This window comes from Rhipicephalus microplus, chromosome 2 (genome assembly GCF_043290135.1).
Source record: "Rhipicephalus microplus isolate Deutch F79 chromosome 2, USDA_Rmic, whole genome shotgun sequence".
Lineage (NCBI taxonomy): Eukaryota > Metazoa > Arthropoda > Arachnida > Ixodida > Ixodidae > Rhipicephalus > Rhipicephalus microplus.
This window is the reverse complement of record NC_134701.1, coordinates 17,725,983-17,745,622: the sequence shown is the minus strand read 5'-3', so window position 1 is coordinate 17,745,622 and position 19,640 is coordinate 17,725,983. Positions and strand designations below refer to the sequence as shown.

At 43.1% G+C, this 19,640-nt stretch overlaps 1 protein-coding gene across 4 annotated transcripts in view; it reads right to left on the bottom strand.

Moving 5' to 3' along the window:
- LOC119169192 (FMRFamide receptor-like) overlaps nucleotides 1-19,640 on the bottom strand; it is a 1,338,388-nt gene that overhangs the window by 1,112,671 nt on the left and 206,077 nt on the right. Inside the window, exon 4 of one of the 4 annotated variants that reach the window (XM_075886263.1) lies at nucleotides 7,530-8,499. The exons of the other annotated variants lie outside the window; for them this stretch is intronic. The gene's annotated coding sequence lies outside the window, so the exon portion shown is untranslated. Of the gene's footprint in view, nucleotides 1-7,529; nucleotides 8,500-19,640 lie in introns of those variants that run through there. 4 annotated transcript variants of the gene reach the window in all.

Sequence of the window (19,640 nt, the reverse complement as noted above, 5' to 3'; positions counted from 1 at the left end):
ACAGTCACTTGAAACGCTCATATCTTATGTGCATATTGTTTGGGAGTCGAGATATATACTAACACTTTGTAAAACTGCCAGAGTCATTCTGATACCTAAGGTAAGAAAACCACTTACTATCGAGAACCTTCGGCCGATATCTCTCACATCCTGTGTCAGCAAAGTACTCGAGCATGTTATTCACACTCGACTACAAAGGTACACGGAAGAGCATACCCTCTACCCGCATAAAATGTTCGAATTCCGCCCTAAGCTTTCGACACAAGACGTATTGCTGCATCTGAAGAGTCACATTATCGACGGTGAGAACGGGTCTTGGTACGGGACACGGGCTATTCAGGGGCTAGATCTCACCAAGGCATTTGACAATGTGCTACACACACCCATTTTGGACGCCCTTTTCCTGCCTAACGTAGGCGCGCGTATCTCTATACCACTACAAGCACAACTTTCTAACAGACAGGAGCTCCGAATAGCATATACGTGGACAATATCACGTTGTGGATTGCCAGAGGTAGCGATGGAGAGATACAGGATGCTCTTCAATTAGATATTGATAAAATCACAACTTACACCAAACAGCAAGGACAGTCCTGCTCGCCCCAAAAGTCAGAATTACTCCTGCATCGACCTAGATCTCCCTACAATTCCCACAATAAATCGGTATGTGCAACATCACCCTATACAAAGAGTCCTTACGATTCGCGTATTGGGCTTCCACATTCAGCAGAACGGCGGCAATTCGGAAACAATGCAACTACTACACCATCAAGTCTATCAGACTACTAGGCTCATCTCCCACATCACCAATAAACAGCATGGCATCAAAGAGGCCAATCTTATATGACTGGTGACCACCTTCTTCATAAGCAGAATCCTTCACGTTGCTCTATTTATGAAACTTAGGCTTACCGACATGAAGAGACTAAACATAAGGATCAGGCGCTGCTACTAGTGCAAGCTCCATCTTCCCATGTCTACGCCCGATGCGAAACTCAATCATTTAGGGCTTCACAATTCTATCAACAAATACATTCACGCCCAAAGTATATCCCACTAAAAACGATTGCGTCAAACTCTTACAGAACATCTCATGTGCGGACTCGGGATATCTCACGCCGCTCAGTTTGGCAAGAAACTGCCGAATCCTCCGGCCATTCACGACACCTTCGTGACTGCCCCCATGCCATGCAATATGCACCTTGAATATAACCCAGAAAGACGAGCAGACCGTGCCAAACTACTAGGCAAGCGCTACGCGCAAGCCATGCACGTGGCGTATGTAGACGCAGCGGAATATCCTACGCATCGGACCGTGGCCCTCGCTGTCGCCACCAGGCCGCAGCACATAATTGCCGCAACTGGCACCATTCCAGCAAACAAACCCAAAGAAGGCGAAGAAGCAGCCATCGCTCTAGCCTATGCCCCAATCCAAGCATCCTACATCATCAGCAAATCAAAGACTGCCATCCACAACTTAACCAAAGGTTTGGTCTCCCAACCAGCGCTCCACATTCTCACAAGTACAACTCTGTTACTTCATCGCTGCTTTGAGATCATCTGGGCTCCGAGCCACTCGGGGCTCGCTGGGAAAGAACACGCTCATGTGCTCATGACGCCGCTCGAGCTCTTGTTTACCGGGTGCGGCATCCAACAAAGCACCACCCCTCGTGACCTGACATGGTGGAGCGAGAGATGATGGTCTCTTTTCGCGACAATGAGAAAGAAAGAATTGTTAGCATCGGAGATATACTAATGTATTACCGCAAGGCCTGGCTTAAATACCCGCCCCCTGACAAGTCCCTTAGTACGCAGCAATCCACAACCTGCCGTCGATGACAGACACGCACTTTCCCTTGCTCGTCGCTGTACAGCCGTGTTTACACCGCTGTTCACACACAACAATGCAAAGCGTGCGGTGCACCTAAAGGCGAACTCGATCATGATATACAGGCCTGCCCTTCAGCTACTCACTCAATTAAACGCAGCATTAACCTTACATTCACAATCACCATGGCCGAGCAGTGGGAGGCTTTGCTTCTCAGCACGTGCCCGGAAGACAAGCACTAGGCTGCACTGTAAACCAAATTACACTCATATAATGTCTATATCTTACACCCTACACCCCACGAAATGTTTGTAACAAGCCGAGCGACACCTATACAATAGGCGGATTTTCAAATTTTCACCCTAAGACATGAACACTGCAAAAGCCACTATACACACAAGTGGCCTTAATGGTGTGACGATGTAATAGTGAATGTACACCCAAGTGGCCTTAAGGGCGTAAGGGGGGCCTTAAAGGCGTGCGAGTGTAACAGCAAGGTTACACCTAAACAGCGAAAGTAGTATAGGGGTGTATTACACCCAAATAGGAAAAGGAGTGTGGAGGTGTTTATGCAGAATAACGCTCCAACACCCATGCGAAAAATCCCATGATTCGAGTCTTACCTCCTTCCAGTCGGCTTCGTGGAAGCACTAGAAAGCTCACCCTTTAGCTGGACCTTTCAGACGCAGATGTCTTATTGTAGTGGCTCTTGCCACAGTAGGAAAATCCTGACCCTAGCAATGCTTTTATGGTGCATAGATCAAGCACGGCATATAAGGCTCTCACAAGGTGCTTGCTTGATTGGGCTGGTTGGTGCTGCATGGTAGACGAAGAAAGTGCTTAACAGCGCAAACGGCAACAGGGGAAAAAAGAGACGAAAACATAGCGCTGAACTAACAACAGGCTCTCACAGATAGCGTTTAATTATAGCTGAATGCGAAGGCATCGCTCACAATATAGCTCTCACATATAACACGACGTTCACAAAATTATCCCATAGTGCCAAATGAAATCAAGCTTTATTTTATTAGACACAGAGCACATACAGGCTTCAGAGACAAAAACGTAATCGAAAACATTTTACAGCGAAAGCTGCCATGAGATGACAACTCGGGTCACGCGCAGTTGCATGTTGTCCTTTCCCGCCGCTGGTTTTCGTAACCACATCGGGTGAAATTAGAAGAAAAAAAAAAGAAAGCCTTGCATCAATGACGCAGTGGGGCTCGAATCCTGGTCGGCTGGGTGCCAGCCCAGCATTCTACCACTGAGCTACTCCATTTTTTTTCATGGTATTTATTAAAGTACTTGCGCAATCAAGACAAAATTAAGCGAACAAAAGTACAATCAAATCGCCAAAGTAAGCGCTCAAGCGTTACTCATAAACTTTAAATGGCTAACAAAGCGTGAGTTCCTCACATGAAGAGTTCTTCACATTGTGTTATACAAACAAAAAAGGGGTGAGGTCAAACAGTTCTCTAAGACGGAGTACCAGTCCGGTCTAAAGTCTAGCTCGTCGTAAATGTTTTTAGGTGGATAGCCATTTGAATGAAGTGTGCGCTTGAAGAGGTGGTGGGCTCTGCATTGCGGTCTTGCATTCGTGTCTTCCACAAGCTGTGCATACCCATGAGGAAAAACATATCATATGGTACTTCATCAAGCGCTGCTGGCAGAAGATAACGTATTGTGTGAGAACTAATGACGAAACGTTTCTTCAGTGCTCGCTGAAGGACATCCCAAAACAGTATGGCATCTTTGCAGCTAACAAAGCAATGTTCAATCGTTTCCGGCACATCACATAGACGGCAGTTAACAGACGGATTGAAAATACCTTTTCTTTCTAACCATGTGTTTACCGCCAATGTTTCAGAGTGGAGTTTATAGAAGAATGTTTTTGAATTCGGTGGAATGTACATTTTTCGCACTCGCTTCAACACATCGTGGCCTGGAAGATTGGAGTACAGTGAACGGTACAATGGATGTGGGAAGAGTGTACTCAGTAGGTCCTTATACAGCACCTTGCGCGATACTATGTACAGGTATTCTACAGAAAAGCAAGCTTTAAGGAACTGAACTGCGAGGTAAACTTCCCGCATGAATCCCCACAAGCATGGGCGTTCGTAGAAGTTGGATGAAACAATTAAATCTGGTAATCAATCAACAAGTGGAACCTGCCAGAAGGAACAGATTACAGGATGGGAATTGTCTCGGCAAAAGAAGAATCGGGACACTATTTGCCATAGATAAAGGTGTTTCAGTCCTAACCCACCCTCACTAACTGGCTTGAATATAATATCACGACGCATGGGCTCAAAAGTCGAAGACCATATGAAAGTAGTGAAAATCCGATGAAAGCGTTGTATATAGAATTTTGCGCAATGAATAAGTTGCAATACATAGTAAAGCTTTGTCGCTAAGAAAGTACTGCAAGCTTCAGCTCTCCCAAATATCGAAAGTCGATAGGGAACAAATGTCTGGGCCTGTCGTTCAAGTTTGGGGACGCGTTCCTTCCAGTAATGCACACTGAATCTATATGCATGCAATAGTACACCGAGGTATGTTGGAGGAGTTCTTGTCCAATTAATCCCTACAAAGTGGTTCGGTGTGCTACCCCACAAGCCAAACCACAGTCCTAAACTTTTAGAGGCATTTAAACGAGCTCCCGATACTACGCCAAACTTTTCAATAGTATATACCACATTTTTGACACTTGGTTTATCTGTGCAAAAGAATGCGACATCATCTGCATAAGCCAATACTTTAACTTCACTGCCTAATATACTAAAGCCACGAATGCAAATCGACTGTATTATGCTTAAGCACAGTGGTTCTAGATAAAGTGCAAATAAAAGAGGTGACATCGGGCATCCCTGTTTTACAGAAGAGCGAGTAGAAACTGGCTTGGAGAGTTGACCATGAACTATCAGACGAGTTGAGCATTCATTATAGCATAGTTTAACGCCTTTAAGAACAACTTTGCCAACATTAGCTTGTTCGAGAAGAGAAAAAAAGGAAAGAATGACGAACACGATCAAAAGCTTTTGCAAGGTCTACCTGTAGCATTGCAAGAAGTTTTTGAGAACTATGACAGTATTGAAGCACTGTTCGAGCGACATGTATATTGGTTTGTATGGATCGACCTCTGATCCCACATGTGTGATGAGACCCAATGAGGATTGACATAGCAAATTGCAACCTATTTGCTAATACCTTTGCAAAAAATTTGTAGTCCACGTTGGACAGCGTTATTGGTCTGTAGCCCTCGACGACGTGAAGTTTTTCCTTGTCAATTGTTTTCGGTATTAACACAGTGTGACTTTCGCAAAAAGATTGTGGGAGTGTATCCATGTCATAACTCACCTGAAAAATATTCAGCAATATAGGAGCAAGTGTTTTCTTGTAAGCTTTGTAAAATTCACCTGAGATGCCATCAGGGCCCGGTGTTTTCAATAAAGGCAAGTTGTCGATTGCTTGCTCGATTTCCTGTATAGTAATGGGCCCAATAATGACTGCACAATCATTGTCCTTCAAGGGGTTCACAAGAGAAACAAAACTAGCCGTGATGTGAGCGTCAAGATCATCACAGGGAGAGCTAAATAAACTGTTATAGTACGTTTCGAACGCCAAAGTAATGTCTCCGTTGTCTTTTACGAGAACATCGTTAAAGTACAAGTCTGGAATAACTTTAGAAATCGCATGGCGTTGCTCATCAAGTATAGCTTGGCGCGTCGGTTGTCAGAATTTAAAGTGCGCTGGTTCCGAGATCTAACACGTGTCCCTTGGTAGCGAGCAGCATCATATCTCTGTAGTTGGCACTTAATATTCTCAATGTCTTTGATGTACTTTCCCGGCATTTCGCATTCCATCTCATAAAGATTACATAGACTATTAACAAGTATCTTTTCATCATTCTTTCGATAAAAAAAACTTAACAGCCCCAATTTCTAAAGCTATAGCACGAACTTCTTGTTTAAAAAGCTCCCAAGCAGCGAAGATATGAAAACCAATCAAAAAAGATTGCCTTAATGCCATCTGGACGCGATTCATGAATTCCTGATCACAGAGGAGCTTCGCATTCATTTTCCAAAGGGCCCACTGGGGATAGAATTGTTTGTGACGATTTTCACCAATTTGCGCTATGACAATACATTGGTCTGAGAATGATACAGCTTCGGTGCTGCAGGACATTTTACGAGATAGGAGTGATGAGGAAACGTAAATCCGGTCAAGGCGAGCATGAGAACTTCCTTGTACTCTTGTATATGCTGTTGCCCGATTCGAGACCCCGATGTCAATTAGTCCTGCATTATCTACAATACCGGATAAAAGCTCACCACTGCTGTCTCTCTTTCCAGACTAATTATAATGATCAATAGCTTAACATACGCAGTTGAAATCTCCCATAAGTACCTTGCATCTGTCGACGTCAATTAAATTACGCACTTTTTCAAATAACTCAAGTCGTTCCGGAACATCATTAAACGCATATAGATTGATAATTCTCCATGGCACTCCGTGCAACAAAAAATCACAGCATATATACCTGCCCTCTTCATCAACACTAGTGCAGAATGCTGAACAGGGTAGGCTCTTTCTCAGAAACAACCACAGCCCGCAGATAAACCTTTAGCATGTGAGACACACACATTAAACTGAGACAGAAAAGGCCGCAGGACCTTCTCAGTCTCTTCCTCGCTCTCGATCTTTGTCTCTTGCATGGCGACAAAGTCGAGACGCTTCCGATTGAGAAGTCTACGGAGCTGTGTTTGTTTCTGCGAACACCTAAGGCCACGTACGTTCAATGTGGCAAATATGAGTCGCTCAGACAGCGCTACTGAGCTACTCCGATGCTTATGACTTGTTGTCAAACTTGCCTTAAGCAGGCTTTATATCGGGAAAGCAATCGCGTTAATATGACTTATAAAGCGTTTTACAACAGCGAAAGAACAAGCAGTCGTTGCACAATGCGATTAGCGTAACGAATGGGCCGTCCAATGCTCCAATTACAAAAGCTTGTTCTTGTTTTTGCTATTAACTGTGGCGCCCACTGTGGCATACCCACTTCAGCCATAATTCGTCGTCGTCGTCAGCCACTACATCGACAATTAGAACAAAATTGCTAGCAAGTGTTTAGCGGATACCACGCTTCTCAGACGAATAACGAAAAATAGCATAGCAAATGCCAGCCTACAACCCAGAAGTTCATTATTATTGCCCTACTGGGTACTGCAGGTGCTTACAGTAGGTACCCAATGAGTGTTTTGAAAAGGCTCTGAAAGGCCGCTGTTCTAGCTTTCGTTGTGTGGAGCACTTACTTCGCAGACCTGGCTTTTTTTCAAGTGTGCAGAGCGGAACGCCATTTGGTGCGAAAGAAGATCAGATAAAAGACGTGAATGGCATGGCATGGACCTCTCACGACCAAAGCATGCAAATCAGAGTACAACAGAAGAGACTTCATTTACACCTAAAAATGAAGAACTGATTTCAACATGCTTCAATGCAACACTAAAGTACAGTGCAGTGAAGCATACAAACAGCAAGAACCGTAGTGCAAGGCGGCATGCCTCATTTCTACAATATACTGAAATATTATATCAAAGCACACTGCAATCGCGACATTGATACGCCGCAGTTTGCATGTGTTGTGGTGTGGCTTATGTGTAATATGCAAGGCAAGTGGTATTGTAATGAACATAAAGACTAAAAAGTCTTAAAATGGCATTTTCATTTCACAACAACCCTTGTGTGTTCAGACATTCAGAATACCGGAGAAACAATGATGCAGGAGTGAAAGCAATTGACAAAATTACAATGCCTTGGCAGTGTAACTACGTTGCAGAATAGTTCAATTGAAGATGTAAATTATTAGGCGCATCACATAATCACATGTCGCACTGAAACAATGCAACATCAAAGAACATAAAATGAACACACAAAAGCAGGGTGATAGAGTAACCACTTACAAATAGCATAGGTGTAACGGCCAAACTAGAATATAGAGCAATATTTTGGAGCATCATTTCTTGCTTTTCCAGGAAGAAAATTCAAAAGTGGAGCAGGTTTCAAGAACATAAACGCAGCAATTTTAGCCGAAAATTCAAAGTTTACAGTAGTACAACAAATGAGACTAATTTACATGAAAAGAAACATATATGTCAGAAATAATTAAAATCCGCTAATTTAATCAATATACACGAGAGCACAGCTATTCAAGTAAAAGCAGTGTCTTGAACTGTGCCACAGTGCAAACAATGCTAAAACTCGCCATAGAATTTGCCAAGCTTGTCAAACTGTTTGACAGGCTACCCAGAAATTCAAGAGATTCGTAAAGGAGAAGATCAAGGGTGTGGTAAAAAGAAAAAAAATGGCATACGATTTTTTTATTGCTTCTTAAGGCTGCAGAAACCTCATACACCACTCTGAAAGACTACCCGAACTCATACTAGTATGTCCGGCTGGCTGACGACGCCACCAGAATCCAAGGCCTGGCTGCTGTCTGAAGAAGGAGTTTACAGAGGAACCCCCCCCCGCCCCCTCCACATTTGACCCCAGCAGGGACACTTTAAAAAAGTTTCTTGCGCAGTGGTTACGGCACTGGGCTGCTGGTCACGGGTTCAACCCTGGCCATGGCGGTCGCACTCAAAGGTAGTCGAGGTGCTAGAGGCCCTTGAATTCTGCGATTTCAGTGAACGTCAAAGCGGTCAATTTTTCGGAGCCCTCTACTACGGCTTCACTCGTGATATTATGAGAGTTTCGGAACACAAAACTACAGATAATATTATTGATATATCTGTTATGACTTCTGCAAATGAAAACCAGTTGTAAGCAGGACCTGCTCTGCCAGCTTTATGCCGCCAATGTTGCTGATCAAGACAAAGCCATATCAACATCGCATTTCGATCGTAGCTCAAGATGACACATCGGCGTATTTCTATAACGATGTGATGCCTAATACCTCTGCAAGAGGACGATTGCAGTTAATGGGATGTGGTACACAATGTTGATGTGTTGTACAAGTACTGTAGGCTGTATTTTCGCCTTCCCCGCCATTATCGCTTCACCTGCCTTGCAATGTTGCAGTACGAATCAGCTCAAATATCAACCCTAGTATTGTACTTGCCGGCACAAGTCATAGGCCTAGGTCATTAGCGAAAAGCTACACAGTTCGTTAGGCATTCGCGTAAGAATATGGCGTAAGAAAGGTACACGAGCCTTGCCCTATACAATGTGAAGTGAGTGGCATCAAGTATATATATATATATATATATATATATATATATATATAAAAACACACTGCAACTGCAGAGTACTGCAGAGCATCGATCGCAGAGCATCGAACGCGTTATTCGAAGGTCGCAGGTTCGATTCCTGCTCACAGATGGTTATTTTTTCATCCACTTTCTTCTTATTTACATTCCATTGGTTCTAATAACTTTTCTTGTACATTCCTTGGCATTACTGTCTGTTAGATCTCATTAATATTGTGGTAAAACACGAAAAAACGAGCCCTTAGGTATACACTTCTTTCCCTTATATATATATATATATATATATATATATATATATATATGTGTGTGTGTGTGTGTGTGTGTGTGTGTGTGTATAAATTTATTTTTTCTCATTCATCTTAGGTTATTGAACGAGAAGTTAGAAAATTGCGGCAGTACCTTCAAAGTGAATCCAGGAGCCCACCTACTTACCGGCTTCAAGATACTATTTAATATGGGCTATTTGTAGGGACGTATAGCATCGACGTGTGCCTCTGTATTACAAGTTTAGTTGAGAAGCCTCAATATCTCGGCTCATTATGAGAGAGGTTGACTTATCAATACATTTATCGATAGGTTATTTTCACCGGAAACAGCGATCTCATACTATACAATAAGCCTATGTCTACGTTTAAGGCTATTGCAAAACGTGTTTTGTCACACCCATGTTTTGATTATAGCACAGTGGCTTTATACTGTAACCAGGACGGACGACAAAGATAGGTCTCTAAGAAGCTTCGCTCACTAAGAGAGGTCTCCTGAGGTCGTTCGTTTTGTTACAATTGTCTTGAGCTGCTGGAGCACGTGTGGAAGGTACGTGAGACGCCATACCACGTTATCGGCTGCGGAGAGGCATCGCTATTGCGCTCTATTGGAGCCTCGTCACTGTGGTACCATGTTACCAGGCAAAGTAAACCAAGTAAATCACAGAAGACGCTCGCGTGCTCCTATTATAGCCTTATTTCCGCTAATCTTAACGACTGTTGCTATGTCACCTGTCATATTAGGTGATGGCGCGGCTATTAGATGCCGTCGACTGGGCAAAGAAGAAGCCATTTGTCTCCCAGCATGTGCGCGTGCTCTATACTTTTTCTACCGGAGGGAGAGCACTTGTAGACGTGAAAAGACGAGCCACTGAATAGAGCCCAGTGAAGCTCCTTCCGGTGGTTCGTCTGATCAAACGCTTGTAACTACCCTTGTGTAACTGCTACGCCAAAGCTAGATTTCGATGTCCGAGTTGTTTCCTTATAGCATTTGTAATAAAGCCTAACTTCGGTGCATAGTCTTTGCAAAGTCAAGCCTCGTTGATGATAGCTAGGTTTATAAAAGGTCAACTACACACATATGTTCAAAGGTAGCCATGCGATTGTTAGCGGCGCGATTTGCAGGCAGCGGGGTGAACGTGAAACATTATTTTAGACCGTTGGCATCAGGTATTACACAACCTATATACGAGCTCGCAGCCTGTTAAAAAACTTCTTGCCTAAAGGCACCACGTTTTGCAGATGAAAGGGTCCATCCTTTGGTGAATCCAATTTTGTGAAGGCCACAAATAATTATACCAGTTGCGTTTGCTGCGCGTATTACCACAAATGTAGCGGGATAGGATAAAAGAAAAAAATATGAACCATCTCCACGAAGGGATCCACGATGGAATGCGAAGCAGCAGCGGTGCGCACGCTGTTGATACGGCAGAACGGGCGTCGGCGCGAGAACTGGAAGAACGTTTTGAAGCGAAACTTTGCGTAGCCTTTACTCGAGTAATCGTTTATTTGCAACAAAAAGACACGGGAGGCGGGTGGGGTTTCGTTTGAGTTTCATCGCAGATAAATGAGCCGAAAGGGCATTTCCACTGAACGGGCGGTCGAGCGTCGCGGGTGGTGGAGAGGGCGAAGCGAGAGGGAAGTGTGTTGCAAGCTGGCAATGAATTAACACCCCCTAGGTGTCTTTGGAGGTTACGGCAGCTGCTGCGAGTGAGGGAGAGAGTGACGTCAACGCGCAGCTGCGACTTGACCTCGTTCTAACAACTGCAGTGGGAGGAACGCCGTGCGGAGCGTTACCACGGAGACACGAACGGATAGCGTTACAGAGGCTAATCAAAGAGCTACTTCGCTTCTAAAAAAGGCATGAAAAGCACGAGAAAAGAAGTCCCCTTTAATGCTTACGATGCCAGTTGTAATTGAGAACTCCGATTCATACTGCTGAATACATAAAGACTAATTTTGCGTTCAGTGCCGTCTCTCTTAGGGTAGAGTGCTCGAGTATCCACCTCAGCTCTGCAGGATGGCACCGTCTAGCATTTGCGGTATCCATCGTGGTGCGCTCGGAAACATAAACAACCTGTTTGTCATAAAGCTATTTGACGTAACTTTAAGCCAGATGTATGCCTGCCGGCACCTTTGTTTTGTCAGCTGTACGCAGTGGCGTATCTAGAGGATGGTACACTGGGCCCATGCTCCCTCCATCCTTGATATAATTGCATCGTCACGTCATACAGAGCACACCTGCTAGCTCACCTCCTTTCTTCAGACTTCAAAAATCAGACAGATTTATTTCGTTATTTTTCTTATTCCGTGTAAGAAAGACGTGAGATAACACCGTTCTGCGTGAATGCATGGGTAGCATAGAGTTGCGGGGATGCATAGAGCCTCAAAGAGTTCGCTCCTTCGCCCATAAGTTATGTCTGCTTATTTGGTTTGCTGTGCTCAGCGATGATGACAACGAACCGCAATTTCAACATAGCTATTTTGATCCTTTGAAGTAACCGTGCCGGCATTTCAGCAAGCCCGTCACACACAAGACGGAAGCGGAAAATTTCATGAACTGGTAGCTGTTTATTGTATACAGTTGCGCCAGTTGCCAAGGCGTACAATTGAATCCCATGAATTGTAGATGTGAAATTGCGGGAATGGGCTTGGCACCCAGCATTGTTAGTAAATATACTTATTGCGAATAAATTACAGCACCACTTTTTATTGCGCCAAGCGTGGTCTTATAATACTGTTTAGTCGGCGCGAGAGTTTCACAGCTAGCAAGAAAAGACGTACCTTATGAGTGTCCGCTGCAATTTAGTCACTCTTGGGCCTGTGGGTCCTACATATATGACATGAAGAGAGCACATATGACATGAAAATAAAATACGCATTTCGCATTGTCCCTTTACATTCCTTTTCATCCAAATCTTGTAGCCTTCTCAACTATTCCGTCAAAGAAGCAATTCGAGAAAACAGAGACTTGATCCGAGCAGTTTGTGCCAATAAACTGCAAATATATATATATATATATATATATATATATATATATATATATATATATATATATATATATATATATATATATATATATAATAAACAGCTACCAGTTCATGAAATTTTCCACTTCCGTCTTGTGTGTGACGGGCTTGCTGAAATGCAGGCATATATATATATATATATATATATATATATATATATATATATATATATATATAATAAACAGCTACCAGTTCATGAAATTTTCCGCTTCCGTCTTGTGTGTGCCGGGCTTGCTGAAATGCAGGCACGGTTACTTCAAAGGATCAAAATAGCTATGTTGAAATTGCGGTTCGTTGTCATCATCGCTGAGCACAGCAAACCAAATAAGCAGACATAACTATATATATATATATATATATATATATATATATATATATATATATATATATATATATATATTATATCTCAGAGCTTCAGTCCAGTTTTGTGCACATTCTGTACTGCTCAACATGTGTTTCAAACTTTTTCCGCACAATATTACTCATGAAAAAAAGCTCATCAAGCACTGCGGAAATAAGCTTCAAGAAAATGCAATAATAAATAAATAAAGCTTCAATTAGAGCCAATGCACAACCCACATCTCTCCTGACGCGCTAGCAACGTCCACGAGAAAAAAGCTTTACAGAACACGGTGAAATATTTGCAGATTCACTGCAAGATTGCTAATAGGAAATAAAGTAACCGTGTTATAATAAACACACGCTACAGTGGAAGCTTGGGCTAGTTGGTGCGTAGTCATATTTGCAAGATGTTTCAGCGCGCGAACAAAGGAAAAAGGACAGGGTAGACAAAAAGAGCGCTCTTTCTGTCTACCCTGTCCTTTATCCTTTGTTCGCGCGCTGAAACATCTTGCAAATATGAAAACACACGCTAATTTGCGTCCAATTCTTTTCGTCAACAAACTCCCACACTTCACTCAAATTAAGTGCTATAAAGCACTATAAATTGGCCTTATGTTCCAAAAAAGATTTTGTCTTCTGGCGTTCCATTCCGAGATACATTGCGAGCCACTATACATTACCAACGCTTTATATAACACAGGCCTCTACAATGAAACGTATCAACCAGCTGTAGAGCAAGCAAAAAATGCTTCAACGAAAGCCAGCGATTACTAAGTAGTAGATCTAAACACCAAATGTCTTTTTGATAAATGACAAAGCTACTGCAAACACTCAAGTTTCACCTATTGTTCAAGGCGTCTTATACAGATTTCCAAGCACCTATATTTGCAGCCCCAAACCAACCTATCACACACACGGGAAATGAAGCGAGAGTAACATACACTATCTCATTTCAGTTATGGTGTCTGTGAACCTGCTTTATTCCTAATGCTCCATTTAGTAGCATAATTTTAGTTCATTAGACTTGTGCATACGAAAAGATATGTCGTTTGTGCCGTCCATTCTTTCTGCCACGTTAGTCGCGCTCTTGCCACAATACATCCATACATGCGCGCCTCACGTTCCATGTCACTACTAAAAAAGCACGCAACAATCACAGCGCAGTTTACTGATATTTTGAAGTTTAAGGCGTGACAACGACAAGGCCTGAAGTAGATATACGAACATCTGTGATGCGCAACATCTAGCAATAGTTTTATTTAGAAAAGGTCTTGCGCTTTATTTCTAATATAGCACGCACTCTCACAGCCTTTCCACATGAAGAAGAATGGCGATTTGGGCTAGTTGGTTTGAATTCAGCGCTCGTGTTGTCCTCTTTTGCCTTCCGTACCTCGACTTTGTCTGTTTCTTCTAGCACATTCGTGCTCGCGCTGCAGCCCTTATTACTATGATTTCCACATGAAGTTGCATTTGAGCAGCCCATTTTAGGTGATAATCAAATAGATGCTACAATGAAGCACTTGCCATCTGCTGTCATTATTCTCTTTCTTCAGTGATTACCCAATTCAGCTGTTAATTGCGTGTTCTAGTAACAACAGAACCGGTGGAAAATTCCGGGCACACTCACAATCTCCGTCCTCATTCTCCAGGTGATTCTATCTCTAACTTCTAACTTTGTTGTTGCGCTTTCTAAGTCGATATTATTGAGCCAATTCTCAGTTTGGCCCTTGTATTCTGTACCACACGGCAAGTAAGCTTCGTACGACTGCCGTTTGACAGCCACCATACTTATTTCAGCAATTTACGATGCAGGCCGGAGCTCTGCAGAGACATGGGTTCTTCCTCGTGCAGAACCTAAAAGCCTTTAATAGGATAGAAAAAGCCACGTTTACCTATACATGCTTAGTGCTTTTCTTGAAACTAAGATGCACCCGATGTACATAAGGAATCATGGCTAACTTTACCCGAGGTGGCTTTTTGTTTAGACAGCGCTTTTGCCACTGCTTCAAGATTTTCTCCGCGACCTAAAAAAAAAGAACGGCCTGTTGAAGGCCTCTAGACGGTCACTCTCTTTGAGAAATTAACCGCGCCCTGGGTGAGCATAACTGCATAAAAGCACTGAGCAAGCATACATCGTCAATGTAGTCGAGGGTTCGGCGGACACCCGCCTAGCCAGGGAAATACATGGACGAAATTTGCACTGTGCCTACGAACGTAAAAAAACTACATTCAAAAAGGCGTTTCCTGAACAGGGCTCCAGTGAGGGAGGCGGAACGTCCTTTTTAATATATTTTACCGTGGTCTACACTCTGTAAATTTCATCCACACATTAACCTTTTCTACGTTTGATGAGTGCGCAATTACGTTTGCGTTTTCTTTATGATATTCTTTTTATCAATTACTCGTGTATGTGAAAAGACCTTGTAGAAAGTTCAGAAGCCCCGTCTATGTCAGATCAAATATACAAAATAGTGGCCGTGGTACTGCTAGTGGCTAAGTCGGCGTTCATGTAATTCTGGTTTACGAGTAACAAAAAAAATTTCAACAAATATAGGAATCGTGATTAGGCTTTGAAACAGGGCTAGCTGGTAGGCCGTGGCCTCACTGCTTATTTCGAGAAGACTAGAAGTAGCTTCGCTCACATGAAAAAAAAACAAAAAAAAACAACAATGTCTTCAGATGACACTCAACATGAACCTATGTAAACGCCGTTCTTTTGCTGGCAAAGACGACCGCCTTATGCAATGTAAGTGGAACCCAGATGGAGTTCTACATATTCAGGAAACCTTTAAGTGCATTGCAGAAAATGCCAGAGGGAACCCCTCTTTTAGGGGGCTGCTGTTTCGTGCAAGAATAAGGTCTAAACAAACCCGAAGAGGCACATCACTTATGCACGTATATTTTCATTCCAGTGCCAGCCAAATGTCTATGCCAATTCATCGACAATGAATAGAATGTCCTAAAGGCTTGTTCACTCGCTTTTCTTGCTTATTCGACACACACCAAACGACTTAAATGTATATTTTGAACACGGACGCAATTAAATTTTCAGCTGATAGTCAGCACCCATGTCTTCTACTTGAATGTCACTTTTGTCTTTCGTTGTTGCCGTGACTGTGAAAGCAGTGACACACAGGTGGCTAAATAATATTTCATGTGTTCTTTTTTACGCCATTTGTTTCTCACTGCGCAGAAAAACAGGCAAACAAAGTATTAGGCCTGGCGGAGATTAAATAGCAGATTAATACTTGAACTGAGGATACAATTTTTATCCGATTGGAGTATTCGAGTGGACCGACCGTTCGTCCTGCGAGGTGCAACTGTGAGGACTAACGGTTGCCCAGTAAGGTGTAATTGTGGCGACTAACGGTTGCCCGGTAAGGTATAATTGTGGGGACTAATGGTTGCCCGATAAGGTGTACATGTGAGGAGTAAATGTTAGTCCTTTGAGATTATTTGTAGGACTGACGGTTACCTGCTAAGGTGCAAATGTGAGGACTAATTTCAGTCCTATGAGCTGTTCTGTGGGAACTAACTGTTAAACCGGTGTTATTAGTCCCTAAAAATAATGGTTGTGGCCAAAAGTACCCAAAATGGTTGTCGCCATTAGTACCCAAAAGGACGAACCACACAACCTTTTAACACCCTTTTGCCTTAGAGTGTAGAGTCGAGGCTCACTACGGCATATCGCTCTTGTTCCTCCTTACAACACCCCGGCAACAAAGGTGAGCCATCTAGGCGCGTCATTGTGACGACAGAAGGAAGGGGTCGTGATATGGCTTGAGGTGACTGACGTGGACTGTCTCGCAACCAAGGCAGCGCCTGTCTGTTGATGGCTTGATGGGCTCAATCACATATGTTCCACTACACGATAAGGAGCGTGATATTTTGAGGCAAATTTGGATGACAGGCGACAGGAGTAGAAGGGCACTCGGAGCCAGACGAGTAAGCCCACGGCAAAAGACGGGACTTGCTGGTTGCAGTCGCGGCATTCTTTCGCAATGGCTGGTTTGTTCGACGTGAATGAACGCGCCGACTAATGGCACTCTTCAGCGTGCTTTACAATTTCAGAAATGGGGCTGAAATCGGTAGCGTTCAGTGAATGTGGCAAAGTTGTGTCAAGAGTGGCGCATAGTTCATGGTCATAAGAAGAAAGAAAGGTGAAAAGCCTGTTGAACGAGAGCACCGCATCCCATTTTATCTGGTGATCATTGACGTACATCGTGAGCATAACTCCATGCGTGTGGTTGAAGCGCTCAGACCGTTCGTCTGTGGGTTGTAGGCTGTAGAGAGGAGTTGAAGAAAAGTGCATCACGCACGCGTAGCGTGGTGTGCACGATGGCCATCGGAGGCTGATTCTGGGTTATGTTTTCTCGCTGACTGTTTTTGTCGGCCATTTCGAGGAGAGGGAGCGATCTCCTGTTGCGGAGTTCCAAGTCGAATACCCCGCACCCCCACCTCTCTAAAATGATATTTATCGGCACCACTATAGCACTTTAGCAGAAAGCTTAGAAACGCCGTGAGTGGGAGGTAACAACCAGTACAAGTTGATGATGATGATGATGATGCCTTATATATGGCTGATCCACAATCAGGGGGTTGACCAATAATTGGTTATATGAACTTTGAGTCTTTCAAGTAATAAATAATTCAAACAAAAGAAGAAAAGAATGTATTTAAAAGCAGGGTGTTATAATTGCTTTCAGTCATTCCGACCGCACAGTGTAAATTACAGCGCAGATCAACACAACTCGCGCTAGGCTCTTCGGGCTAAAGTGGTGACCCACTACGGCATATTGTTTTTCCTCCAAACGAAGTGAACTCTTCCACCTTTTTCAATTTGTTTACCTGATTTACACCTATTTATCAAGCGGAATCACTTGCAATTGTCTTAGCATTAGAAGTTGCCTCTATCCATAATATGTGCTGTTATTCTTACAGGCTGCCGCGCCATGGTGGTCTAGTGACTAAGGTACTCGGCTGCAGACCCGCACGTCGCGGGATCAAATCCCGGGTGTGGCGGCTGCATTTCCGATGGAGGTGGAAATGTTGTAGGCCCGTCTACTCAGATTTGGGTGCACGTTAAAGAACCCCAGGTAGTCAAAATTTCCGGAGCCCTCCACTACGGCGTCTCTCCTAATCAAACGGTGGTTTTTGGACGTTAAGCCCGACAAATCAATCAAATCAATCAATTCTCACAGGCTGCCTGTCTGTTTGTTGTTCACTGAAGATGTCGAATACTTGAGAAGTGTTTTATGCTCTTGCCCCAAGACATTTACGTGTCATTAGATTAGTATGGGCACCAGGTCATAAAGGTTTATCCATCAGTGAGTATGCAGATGCCCTTGCAGTAGCCCGACAAGATGGTCTCATAATTTTTATTGGGCCGACGCTAGCATTTATTTTCGTGGCATGATTTCAAAAATTCGCCACTTCGGTTAACATTGAGAAGATTCGTTCGGGTACATCCATTTTTTAAATTTTAATTACTCTTGGAGAAGCCGATGGTGATTCTCTAAGAGGACGGAAATATAAATTACGAGGCTATGATGCCTAGTCAACGCATGCACGGAATTTAATTAACACAGATCTAGTCTAGTGCAGTCACCCTTGCATTCACTGCGACGGGAGTGAATCTCGTCATTATTGCCTCTTAACATGCAGGCTAATTGTAAATCAAACTAAAGACTTTTCGATGGGATTCGTTTCTTTGGAGCGATTTAGAAGGCTTCAGCCACAGAAACGTCTGTGCAGCCGTATCTGATTTTCTAAGACGAAGAGAATGAATAGAATGTTGAGCTTTGGCATGCACTCACCTTATTTCCAATCCTATGAGATTATTAGGCTTTTTTCTTTTACATTATTTACTTTATTTTGGATCCATGTTGTACCGTTCTGTTATTTTTGAAGAAAAGTCCCCTCTAAGCGTATTCTGCTGTTAAAACATTTTATTTATTTCCAAGACAGGGTGCGGCTCGTTTCATGGCAGATCCCCGTGGTGGGTTGCGCTAGGTATCCAAGAGCTAAGCAGCCAACCCACTTCCTCCGTAATACACTTCTGTCGGGAGTGCTAGCAACCAACTGCTGCCAGACTAGGCACACTCTTGGCAGAGTTCAGGTACTCTGGCAGAACAAGAGTGAAGAAGCTCTCTCACCAGAGTGAAGTAGTACTTATGAAAGGGAGTGCACACTATCTGCATTAGCTAGAAAACGCATACCAGCAGTGGTTGTGCTACACCCTCACAGAGTTTAGCAATGCTGGTTTGGGTGAAAAGGAATTGACACCATCCTGTATTCAATGCACTCTTGCTTCTAGGAATTACGTATAAAAACTGATATGTGCTTTTTTGTACCTCAGTGTAAATGCACCTCAACTGAACATCATATATAGTATAGAAATGCATACACACACATAAACATTCACAACACTTAAGAACACCGTGTGCACTACCGATGACTACACATGGTAACCGGCATATGTACCCGCGATGGGCTTTGTCATCCGATAACCTCTGCACCATTGCCGATGAGAACACTACTGTTATGTGCATTAAGGCAGCTAATCTATAAGAGCTCCTATAAATCTCTAGTAATATAAATCTCTTTAAATAAATAAAGTAAGTAAATATAAGTAAATATAAATCATATAAATTTCTAGTAAAACTGCAAGCAATATAAGACAACATAACTTTGGCCGCCCTGTTAATATACGTGTACATAACCTAGAGCGCCGTTTTCATTAGAAATAATAAGTGGGGCTCCATCATATCAGCTCAAAGAACATCTTCTTAAGCCCCAGTCTGAAAGTTGAGATAAGTGCTTGATAATACAATAGTGACAATTTTTTCGCAGTGCTGGCTGATTAATCATTTTCGACGTTACGATCGGGCATGCGATTTGGCATGTGGGGCGA